Raw genomic sequence first — 12,507 nt, 5'->3', positions numbered from 1 at the left:
AAGCAATCCTGCCACTTAGTGAAAAAATAATATCAGCTGGTTCAACTGATGTCCTATGAAAAGGTGTCTTATTAACAAGGTACCACACAAGAAACATCTCATGATGGGTAAAACTAGTGAGCTGTCTCAAGAATTTCACAACCTTGTTTTTGCAAAATATATTGATGGCATTGATTACAGAGAAATTTATAAACTACTGAAGATTCCAGTGAACACTGTTGGGGCCATAATCTGGAAGTGGAAAGAACATCATTTCACCATAAATCGGTCACAATCAGGTGCTCCCTGCAACATTTCAGAAAGAGGAGTGAATAGAATTATCAGAAGAGTTGTCCAAGAGCCAAGGACTAGCTGTGGAGAACTACAGAAAGACCTGGAAATAGCAGGTACAATTGTTTCAATGAAAACAATAAGTGATGCACTCCCCCTCCATGGCCTGTATGCATGCTCCTGTAAGCACGCTCAACATGCAAGACTCCATTACTGAACAAAGAGCAGGTTCAAGAGCGTTTAAAGTTCGCTCAACAACATTTATACAAGTCTGTGAAATACTGGAGAATATAGTCTGGTCATATGAGAGCAAAATTGAACTTTTTGGAGGCCATAATACACACCATGTTTGGAGGCCAAAAGGCAAATCACTGCAAAAGCACCAACAGTGACGTGTGGAGGTGGGAACATCATGATGTGGGGCTGGTTTTCAGCAGACGACGCTGTCAAACTTCATATAATTGAAGGAGGGATGAATAGATAAATGTACCGAGACATTCCTGAGAAAAATCTGCTGCCATCTACCAAGATGATGAGGGTGGACATTTCAGAAAGACAATGACCCAAAACACACGGCCAAGGAGACTCTCAACTGGTTTCAGGAAAATAAAATAAATCTGCTAGAATGACCGAGCCGATCACCAGACCTGAAGCCAATAGAAAATGTCTGGAAGGAACTAAAGCTCAGAGATCATAGAAGCAGCAGGGACCTGCAGCATGTGAGGAGTGTGTGCGGAAGAAGGGACCAAAATCCACCTGAGCAATGCAGGCGACGAGTGTCTCCATACAGGAGGCGCCTGGAGGCTTCATCACCAACACAGGCTTTTGTATGGAATATTAAATATATTTCAGTAATGTGTTCAATACTTTTTCCCTGAGTCATTTCTCATTATTACACTTAACTTAATCTATGGACATCTATGGTTTGATTTCTTTGCTTGCGTTTCTTGGATGAGTTGTTACTGACATCTGGTGAGAAATTTATATCAATAGCACCTTTAGAAATAAATAAACGTATCAAATCGGTGACGTGTTCAATACTTATTACACCCGCTGCATTTGCTCAGAGCCCTTTATTAATATCACATCGAAACTCTAAACTCATTTCAGACCGTTACATTGAATTCTTAGTTTTTTTTGACTCACGATGCCACTTGTTTTTTTTTATATGCAATGTGTCAAGTAATTTTCTTTTTACTTTGTTTTTTTTTTTTTTTGCATCAAGGAGACTAAGTTGCAAAAAAACAAACCACATGACAAATGCACAAAAAAATGCTACTGAAAAGCATAAAAAATGCTTGTAATTTGCACCTGAGAATGTCAATAAATATTTGTCAGAGTCAAATACCAGGAAGTATAAAAAAAAACCCACAGCATCAAAAACATGATAAAAAAATAAAAAAGCACAATAAAACGTGATGTAAAAAAAATAAAAATAAAATGGAAAAACAATAAAAACACTATAAAACACAAAAAAAACGCAATAAAAACACAATAAAGAAACGCAATAAAACAATAAGAAACGCAATAAAACAATAAAAAACGCAATAAAACAATAAAAAACGCAATAAAAACACGATAAAAAAACAATAAAAACAGAATAAACAAACATAATAAAATCAGGATAAAAAACTAAATAAAAACATGATAAAAATGCAATGAAAATGTGATAAAAATGCAATAAAAAACCAACAATAAAAAACATTATAAAAAACAATACAAACACGATAAAAAAGGGAATAAAAACATGATAAAAACACAATAAAAATACGATAAAAAATGCAATAAAACAAGATAAAAAGCAATAAAGACTTGATAAGGGTATGTGCGCACGTTGCTTTTTACCTGCTTTTTACCTGCTTTTTTGCTGCTTTTTCTTCTGCGCTGTTTAATGCCAAAATGGATGTGTTCTTCTATTCAAGCAAAGTCTATGGGAATTTGGGTTTCTTGTTCACACTATGTTGTTCAAAATGCTGCCTTTTTGTGGCAGAACTTTGGTCAAAAACTAAGCTTTTCAAAGAAGCAACATGTCAATTGTTTTTGCCATTTGGGTTTTGCACTGCAAAGCTGAGTTTTTGACCAAAGTTCTGCCACAAAAAGGCAGCATTTTGAACAACATAGTGTGAACAAGAAACCCAAATTCCCATAGACTTTGCTTGAATAGAAGAACACATCCATTTTGGCATTAAACAGCGCAGAAGAAAAAGCAGCAAAAAAGCAGGTAAAAAGCAGGTAAAAAGCAACGTGCGCACATACCCTTACAAAACATAATAAAAACACGATAAAAAATGCAATAAAAAACGCAATAACAATATGATAAAAAAACACAATAAAAACATGACAAAGAATGCAATAAAAACAGGATAAAAAAACATAATAAAATCACGATAAAAAACTAAATAAAAACACGATAAAAATGCAATAAAAACGTGATAAAAATGCAATAAAAATGTGATAAAAATGCAATAAAAAAACAACAATAAAAACATTATAAAAAACAATACAAACATGATAAAAAACGCAATAAAAACATGACAAAAACACAATAAGGGTAAGTTCACACAGTGCGTTTTTCGCTGCGTTTTTGCACAGTTTTCGAGTGCGTTTTTGCTCAGAAAACTGCATGACTTTGCTTCCCCAGCAAAGTCTATGAGTTTTCATTTTTGCTGCCTGCACACAGCGTTTTTTTTCAGCTGCGTTTTTGTGGTGCCACAAAAACGCAGCATGTCAATTATTCCCGCGTTTTTCACTGCGTTTTTCATCCATTGAGTGCAATGGAATGTTGAAAGACGCAATGAGAAACGCAAATAGCTGCGTTTTGTGCGTTTTGGTGCGTTTCTAAGACTAAAAACGCAGCTATAAACGCAGGAGGTGGGTAGTAAAGTGACATGTACAGGAAGAGGATTCCTTCTGTCAGTAAATACAGAAGCGTGAATCCTCCCGGTACCGTCACCGCCGCTTCCACCTCCAGTCCTGTGCATGTATGCTGCCGTGCGGCGTCATGTCTGGGCGGGAGGTGGAGGCAGCTGCGAAATCAAAAGTGAACAGTAAAAAAAAAAAAGTCATACTCACCTGTCTGTAGACTCCCGGTGCCATGCCCGCTCCCAGCTCCTCCTCCCGGTACCGCCGCTTCGGGTGTGTGCAGTCTCCCCGGGTACGTATGCCTGCAGGATGCAGGACCTGGCGATGGATCACCTGATGCAATCACCTGACGCATCAGCTGATCGTAAGTCTCGGGCTGACGCCAGCGGCCGGCCGGTTTAACCTATCAGCGGATGCGTCAGGAGACTTCATCCCTGATTACCGGCAGCTCCTGCAGCAATGGGACGGGATCAGACTCCTCCAGGAGCTGCCGGTAATCAGCACATAAGTGAGTATTTTTTTTTATTTTTTTTTTTTTACACCGATGCATCATCTGATTGTATAATAATCGGCTTTTATACATTCAGCTGATGTGTGATGTGATTCACGTCCTTGAACCTGACACATCATCTGATCGCTTTGCCTTCCAGCAAACCGATCTGATGATATTGGATCCGGATTGGACGGCGCGGGACCCTTGACCCAGGATTACTGCGGAGGGGGGTGCTTTATTTCAATAAGATGGAGTCACTAATTGTGTTGTGTTTTATTTCTAATAAAAATATTTTTCTGTGTGTTGTGGTTTTTTTTATCTTTACTAGAAATTCATGGTGGCCATGTCTAATATTGGCGTGACACCATGAATTTCGGGCTTAGGGCCAGTTGATAATATACAGCTAGCCCTAACCCCATTATTACCCAGTGAGCCACCCGGCATCAGGGCAGCTGGAAGAGTTGGATACAGCGCCAGAAGATGGCGCTGCTATGAAAGCGCCATTGTCTGGGGTGGCTGCGGACTGCAATTCGCAGCGGGGGTGCCCAGAAAGCATGGGCACCCTGCACTGTGGATTCCAATCCCCAGCTGCCTAGTTGTACCCGGCTGGACACAAAAATTAGGCGAAGCTAACGTCATTTTTTTTTTTTAATATTTCATGAAATTCATGAAATAATTAAAAAAAAGGGCCTCTCTATACTTTTGCTTCCAGGCGGGTACAAATAGGCAGCTGGGGGTTGGGAGCAGCCCGTAGCTGCCTGCTGTACCTGGCTAGCATACAAAAATATGGCAAAGCCCATGTCATTTTTTTTGTTTGAGGGGGCAAAGAAATCCTGCATACAGTCCTGGAAGGAGGATGCTGAGCCTTGTAGTTCGACAGCTGCTGTCTGCTCTCCTGCATACACTATTGGATGGAGGATGCTGAGCCTTGTAGGTCTGCTCCCCCTGACTTTCCCTCCAGCATACAGTCCTGGATGGAGGATGCTGAGCCTTGTAGTTCTGCAGCTGCTGTCTGCTCTCCTGCATACACTATTGGATGGAGTATGCTGAGCCTTGTAGTTCTGCAGCTGTCTGCTCTCCTGCATACACTAGTGGAGAATGAAGAACATATTGAAGAAGGAAATGACATCAGACCTTTTTTTTTTGTTCACTGATATAAAATGCATAAAGACGCGGTGAGCAAAAACGCAGCAAAATGCAGCAAAAAACGCACCAAATCGCGGCAAAAATGAGTGCGTTTTTTGCCGCGTTTTTTTGACACGGGTGCGTTTTTGTGCGTTTTTTGCCGCAAAAAAACGCAGTGTGTGAACCTAGCCTAAAAATACGATAAAAAAATGCAATAAAACAAGATAAAAAGCAATAAAGACATGATAACAAAACATAATAAAAACACTATAAAAAAAGCAATAAAAAAAGCAATAACAACATGATAAAAAAACGCAATAAAAACATGATAAAGAATGCAATAAAAACGAAATAAAAACAGGATAAAAAAAAAACAAAATGAAAAACCCAGGTAGCTTAATTTAATAGATGCAAAAATTCTGCAGCATCGAAAATCCCCAAAATCTCATTGTGGGAACGTAGCCTTAAAAATAATGTGTGGAAAACAAAGTAGAAAAAGCTGCTATGTGTGAATAAGAACAGCATGATTACAGTTAGATTACACAGCGGCGCAGATCGTTACAGTGTATCGGTGCTTACTCTACATGTCTTGTGCTGGGGCTATGTGTAATATGGCTCTATACAGCTTTTACGGAGCCATTATACAGCTATATCTCAGCCCTTTGGATGAAAATAAGAACATCTCAATTTGCTGACAGCAAGCAGAGCAACTGAAAATGCACACATGTGCATCATCGGAGGCCGTATACCCTGTACACTGGCCCGAGGGGCAGCAATCTCGTCCGTCCAGCAGCCACTTTCCACCATTAAATATATACCGTAGCTGGAGAGATCCACTATCTCCCATCGCTGTTGGCTGGAGGCCAAGATCAATCCCGTGTCTGGCAGAAGCATGGCCGACCCTTCGCGTTGGCATCCATCCCAGATAGCGCATTTATGGGATAGTACAGATGGCGGTTACCGCAGTGTTTTCACCGGCGTCATTTTTCCACGTCTAATTTTTGCTCACTTTTTCCTAGGATCTATAGACGGCTAAGTGCAGCTGACAGCGCGGCATTACAGAGCGGGGAAAAGGGGCAAATTGCTGGGGCTTGTGCCACAATCATCATATAAACACCTGATCACTGTATGGTTTCTATACCTGCACCATGTAGCGGTATTATTTTTCAATTATGTGTGCAATATATGACTGTATAATGTGCAAACTGCACATTTCATATGGCATTTTTTATCACTGTATTGCAGTTTTATGTTAACGTTATGGCGGTATTATTTTTCAATTATGTGTGCAATATATGACTAACACTGGGGTTGGCGGCACTATATTGAAGGCAGGGGATGGCATCCATGACCTTGGTGTGGGGGCTGAAAGGTTTCTCTGCCCCATAAGAGGAGACTGGAACTGGGAAAAACACGTCATGGTTGTCATGGGGCCCAAAAACTTCAAATCAACCTTCTCTGAGCAACTCATATCCTTAAATTTACAAAAAATGTCTTCATCCAAATATCTCATTACACTCATTATACCTTGCACTTGTCCCTTGCACACTTGCGTGGCCTCGGCATCACTTGCAAACACAATTTTATTTGTAATTTTGCAAAAATAAAACCTGCCCGAATTGAAAGCGGCCATGGTGACAAGATAGCTCAATATACCCAAAGAATACATCCTAAAAAGTGATTTTATGTCTCTTGCTCTTTCTCCCTTGAGTAGGGAGAAAGAGTTTGGAAGTGAAGGAGAGAGGAGGTCAGGAGCAGGGCTCCGGAGTTGAGACCTAGGTGGCAGACGGTGGTCTGGGCCTAGAAGGAGCTGGACCCCCGGTCGCAGGATATCGTGGCAAGTGGCACGGAACTGTCGAGGAGGACAGCCGGCCTTGCACCATCACCCGGCTGGGACCAGGACACGACGGGGTACCTGGACCCTAGGTCAGGGAGTAGCTTCAGGCAACCGGACAATTGACCCGACGAGGACGGAGCCTTCAAGATCTGCTCTCCATATGCTCCAGAATCGGGGTACTAGCGCAACGAGGGGGATAGGACGTTCCACTAAAACGGTCCAGGAAATCCCAAGCGTGAACCCTGAGAGCAAGCTCCCTCACTCAGCCATAGTGGGGAGCGGGATCTGATTAGTTCTACACAAACAGGACCAACCAAGTAGTAAAGTAGTGCCAGGAGGCAGGTCACAGATCATCCGGCAGCACCATCAGCGACGGGACCCGAACTAAGCTCCCCTCAGCGGCAGCAGTGTCCAGAACTTTGGTTTACCCAGTTGTTGGTGCCATCTGATTGGACTGAGTGAGTACATACGTGACCCCTTTTCACCCCACGGCACTCCCAAACCACCATCATTGAGGCATGGGGCATCCCCCCTACCCGTGGAGGGGTCCCACACCTGGCTGCCCACTCCATCGCCCCTGGGTACTCCCAACTGCAGCGGTGGTACTCCACTTACCACACACCACGGGTGGCATCACGAATGCTATACACAAACCTCAATGTAAACAGCCCCTTTAATTTTTGAGTGGCCGCACGGCCCCCGGGTCCTCGAACCACTGCGGATCTGGATCCGAGCAGCCCGGCTGCTCACACGGGGGTGGTACACTACAATGGCCCATATGTGGCGCCCTGGACAAGCCAGGGGCCACAGGTAACAATACACACACACACACCCCCAGCAGTTCACAGCAGTCATCCCCAGTGAGACCTGATTTCTTCCCTCGGGTTCAGACAGACACACCAGGTGGGCGGAGTTAAGCAGATAGACACGCCCACCGAGGAGTCTAGCTGGCCTGAGGCAGGAAACAAGTTCAGACAAGTCCAGGCAGAGGAAGAGAGAGGAGGTCTGCAGAGAGGCAGACGCAGACTGGGGCCTAGGTTGGAGCCTAGGTCCCTCGTGTAGCCAGTGAGGCAGACGATAGTGGCCGTCTGCAGGAGCCGGGAAGACAGTCTTGGTGGAACCGTAGGTAGCCGGGACAGGGTAGTGGCCCGTCCGGTACCGAACCAGGGAGCCAGCTGGAAACCGGAGCGCAGGAGGAGCGTACACGAAGGGGCAGGAAAGGACTTACACTACCAACCAGGGGTCAGGGGAAAAACACTGCAGCCGCCTGTGGGACCCGTCCATCCAGCCGTTTGTTTGACCAGAGACTCCGTGTGAATTACTGCCTGAGTGAGTACCACCGTGCCGTGCGGCACAGCGCTGCCCCCGCGACCCTGCACCTCACCAGGCCCCGTAACCCGCCTGCCATCCCTAACCCTCACCCGGGCCAACCAATCCCCCTACCCACGAAGGGGAGAGCCAACATCCAAGCTGCTCCCTGTCACCGCTCCCGGGATCCCCGTCCAGAGCAGCGGTGGTGTCACAACCTCACCACAACCGTGGGTGGCGTCGCGGACAATCAATCCCCAAAACCAATCCCCTTTTCACTCACGGGCGAGGAACGCCGCTCGAGTCCCCGGGATCCGGCCCACCGCTCGAGCCACCACCGACCAGCAGTAGCAGCAGCACCCGGACCCGAGCAGTGGGAGAGCGCAGCGTCCCCTCCTCCGCCCGCGACAACTTGGCGTCACGAACAGGATCTTACTGCTCTGCCGTCTGGTAGAGGTGCGCCTTGTGATCGCCGGAGGTGTCCGGCCGAAAATTTGGAGAAGCCGCCATTTTGAGCGCGAAAAATCCCCGCTCGAGCGTCTTCCCGAGTAGTGGAGGCGCGAAAACCGAAACCCCGCCCCTGTAGAGGAGGAGCCGGAAAAAGACTAAACGGGACGGATGGCGTCTAGCCGCATGTGAGCCGCGGCTGTGGAAGCAGGGACGCCAGGACTCTGCAAGTATTTGGTTCCTGGAGCACCGCTGCACGAGATGTCCCGTCCGTCCGGCACCGCTGAAACCTCAGTGCCCGCGGCCAACGCCCCGACCGACCTGTTACCCCTGTCACCGGTAGCGGAGCTCGCAGCATCTGTGAGGGAGGGCCCAGACCTGGGGTCCCCAGGCCTTACCTTCGTCACCGCCCTGCCACCAGTCCCGGCTTCCATCCCGGCCGCACCGCAGATGGCGACGGCCCCGGCAGTCCGCCAGGCCGCGACGGAGATGACGACGGCTCCGGCAGTCCGCCCTGCCGCAACGGCAGCGAAGTACCCATCCCGTTAACGAATCTGGGCCCGTTCCTGGACTGGGGTCAAGGGGTGCTGCCCACTTTCTAGAGGCAGCATCAGGGCCAGGTTGTTTGGGTGGGTGACTGAAGGACCCGTTCCGTTATTATTATTAAAAGTGTATTGTTGTTGCAACGGTTGAGGTGATATGCCTCCCGTAAGGGAGGTTGTAAAAAAAAAAAAAAAAATGCATGTGTGAAAATGTTTAAAAAAAATAAATAAAATGTTTTATTCTTTTTCAGTTCGTGAAAAATAAAACCGGTGATGGACGGGCAGCCCGCGGACGGTCTGCATTTTACTAAGGGGGAATGTGGCGCCCTGGACAAGCCAGGGGCCACAGGTAACAATACACACACACACACCCAGCAGTTCACAGCAGTCATCCCCAATGAGACCTGATTTCTTCCCTCGGGTTCAGACAGACACACCAGGTGGGCGGAGTTAAGCAGATAGGCATGCCCACCGAGGAGTCTAGCTGGCCTGAGGCAGGAAACAAGTTCAGACAAGTCCAGGCAGAGGAAGAGAGAGGAGGTCTGCAGAGAGGCAGACGCAGACTGGGGCCTAGGTTGGAGCCTAGGTCCCTCGTGTAGCCAGTCAGGCAGACGATAGTGGCCGTCTGCAGGAGCCGGGAAGACAGTCTGGTGGAACCGTAGGTAGCCGGGACAGGGTAGTGGCCCGTCCGGTACCGAACCGGGGAGCCAGCTGGAAACCGGAGCACAGGAGGAGCGTACACGAAGGTGAAGGAAAGGACTTACACTACCAACCAGGGGTCAGGGGAAAAACACCGCAGCCGCCTGTGGGACCCGTCCATCCAGCCGTTTGTTTGACCAGAGACTCCGTGTGAATTACTGGCTGAGTGAGTACCACCGTGCCGTGCGGCACAGCGCTGCCCCCGCGACCCTGCACCTCACCAGGCCCCGTAACCCGCCTGCCATCCCTAACCCTCACCCGGGCCCCGGGACAACCAATCCCCCTACCCACGGAGGGGAGAAAACAACATCCAAGCTGCTCCCTGTCACCGCTCCCGGGATCCCCCGTCCAGAGCAGCGGTGGTGTCACAACCTCACCACAACCGTGGGTGGCGTCACGGACAATCAATCCCCAAAACCAATCCCCTTTACACTCACGGGCGAGGAACGCTGCTCGAGTCCCCGGGATCCGGCCCACCGCTCGAGCCACCACCGAGCAGCAGCAGCAGCAGAGCAGCCGGACCCGAGCGTGGTGAGCGCAGCGCCCCGCCGCCCGCGACACATAGATCTGACGAGCGGGGGCCCAGGCTCAAACTCTGCACCGGGGCCCATCAGACTGGATTTTCCTGCATCCTTGCGCTTGTTTTTTGCACGTTCCTCTGCCCGTTTCCTCCTCTATTTCACTTGCATACACCAGATTTTGTGTAATTTGGTAGAAATGCAATGTTCCCACACAAAATTAGCATGTGTAATCTGTGCAAAGCAATTCCTGCAGGAACATTCCGCACATTCCGCACATTCCGCATGGCAACCGATAATATAGCCTTGTTAGTTGCTATGAGAAACACCTGTTCTAATCTTTAAACATTAAAAAGCATTTTGCACTTTTTTTTCCTCTTCTTTATCATAAATTACCTCCAGACGCCAGGATAAAGCTCGGAAAACATTTGACTGGCGCCCAAAATCCAAAGGCTTCAGTAAGCGGCTTTGATGCAGACTCGCAGCCATCTGCTCCCCTCTTACACGACCAGTGCCAGCATCTGCATTCTTGCAAAGCAAGTTAGTGTCATCTTAGCAGAGTTCTAGCTGCTGACGGCCATGACCTTCAGACACAGAGGAAGTGTTTTCCCCAATGTCTTGTGGGATTAGAGCGGCTTTGCAGTTGGGTTGTGACTATTAAAGGGACAATAGATTTGTAATGGAAAAGCAGATCTATAAAATATCAAAGGGTCGCAATAAAGGGGTTGTACGAAATATTAAAAATATGGTAGCATTTTGACAAAATAGCGCCACCCCTGTCCGCAGGTTGTGTGTGGTATTGCAGCTCAGCCCCAATAACGTTAATAAAGCAGAATTTGCTTTTATTGGTAACTTATTTCCAAAATGCAAGGTTAAACGGCAGCATAAATAGTCTTAATTAAACATTTTCTGATATATTGCTGCTGCAGAATATCTGTAAATCCTTATCTAGCTGGGTGCCTTTACAGAACTATTACAAATACATACTAGATCCTACTACTGCTATGCTGGTTCTTTCTGCTCCCTTCTCTATTAACAGGAGTAGGGGTGGGAGTTGTACACAGACTACTGTGGAGAGGGGGAAAAGTATCTAAAGTCTTATGGAGAGAAGAGAATCTGTGCTTATAGATGAGCTAATGAAGAACCCTGAATACACACAGAGCTCACATCCAGCCTATATTACTGGGAGAGACACACAGAGCTCACATCCAGCCTATATTACTGGGAGAAACACACAGACCTCACATCCAGCCTATATTACTGGGAGACACACAGACCTCACATCCAGCCTATATTACTGGGAGAGACACACAGACCTCACATCCAGCCTATATTACTGAGAGAGACACACAGACCTCACATCCAGCCTATATTACTGAGAGACACACAGAGCTCACATCCAGCCTATATTACTGGGAGAGACACACAGAGCTCACATCCAGCCTATATTACTGGGAGAGACACACAGAGCTCACATCTAGCCTATATTACTGGGAGAGACACACAGAGCTCACATCCAGCCTATATTACTGGGAGAGACACACAGAGCTCACATCCAGCCTATATTACCGGGAGACACACAGAGCTCACATCCAGCCTATATTACTGGGAGAGACACACAGAGCTCACATCCAGCCTATATTACTGGGAGGGACACAGAGCTCACATCCAGCCTATATTACTGGGAGAGACACACAGAGCTCACATCCAGCCTATATTACTGTGAGGGACACACAGAGCTCACATCCAGTCTATATTACTTGGAGAGACACACAGAGCTCACATCCAGCCTATATTACTGGGAGAGACACACAGCGCTCACATCCAGCCTATATTACTGGGAGGGACACACAGCGCTCACATCCAGCCTATATTACTGGGAGAGACACACAGATCTCACATCCAGCCTATAATACTGGGAGAGACACACAGAGCTCACATCCAGCCTATATTACTGGGAGAGACACACAGAGCTCACATCCAGTCTATATTACTGGGAGGGACACACAGCGCTCACATCCAGCCTATATTACTGGGAGGGACACACAGACCTCACATCCAGCCTATATTACTGGGAGACACACAGACCTCACATCCAGCCTATATTACTGGGAGAGACACAGAGCTCACATCCAGCCTATATTACTGGGAGAGACACACAGAGCTCACATCCAGCCTATATTACTGGGAGGGATACACAGACCTCACATCCAGACTATATTACTGGGAGACACACAGAGCTCACATCCAGCCTATATTACTGGGAGAGACACACAGAGCTCACATCCAGCCTATATTACTGGGAGGGGCACACATAGCTCACATCCAGCCTATATTACTGGGAGAGACACACAGAGCTCACATCCAGCCTATATTACAGGGAGAGACACACATAGCTCACATCCA

At 47.1% G+C, this 12,507-nt stretch overlaps 1 protein-coding gene across 4 annotated transcripts in view; it reads right to left on the bottom strand.

Annotated features, from left to right (window-relative positions):
- Positions 1–12,507, bottom strand: part of CLSTN3 (calsyntenin 3) — a 65,672-nt gene that overhangs the window by 33,472 nt on the left and 19,693 nt on the right. The window lies entirely within an intron of this gene.

The sequence above is a fragment of the Anomaloglossus baeobatrachus genome, chromosome 5, assembly GCF_048569485.1.
Source record: "Anomaloglossus baeobatrachus isolate aAnoBae1 chromosome 5, aAnoBae1.hap1, whole genome shotgun sequence".
Classification (NCBI taxonomy): Eukaryota; Metazoa; Chordata; class Amphibia; order Anura; family Aromobatidae; genus Anomaloglossus; species Anomaloglossus baeobatrachus.
This window is presented reverse-complemented; position numbering and strand designations above follow the sequence as displayed.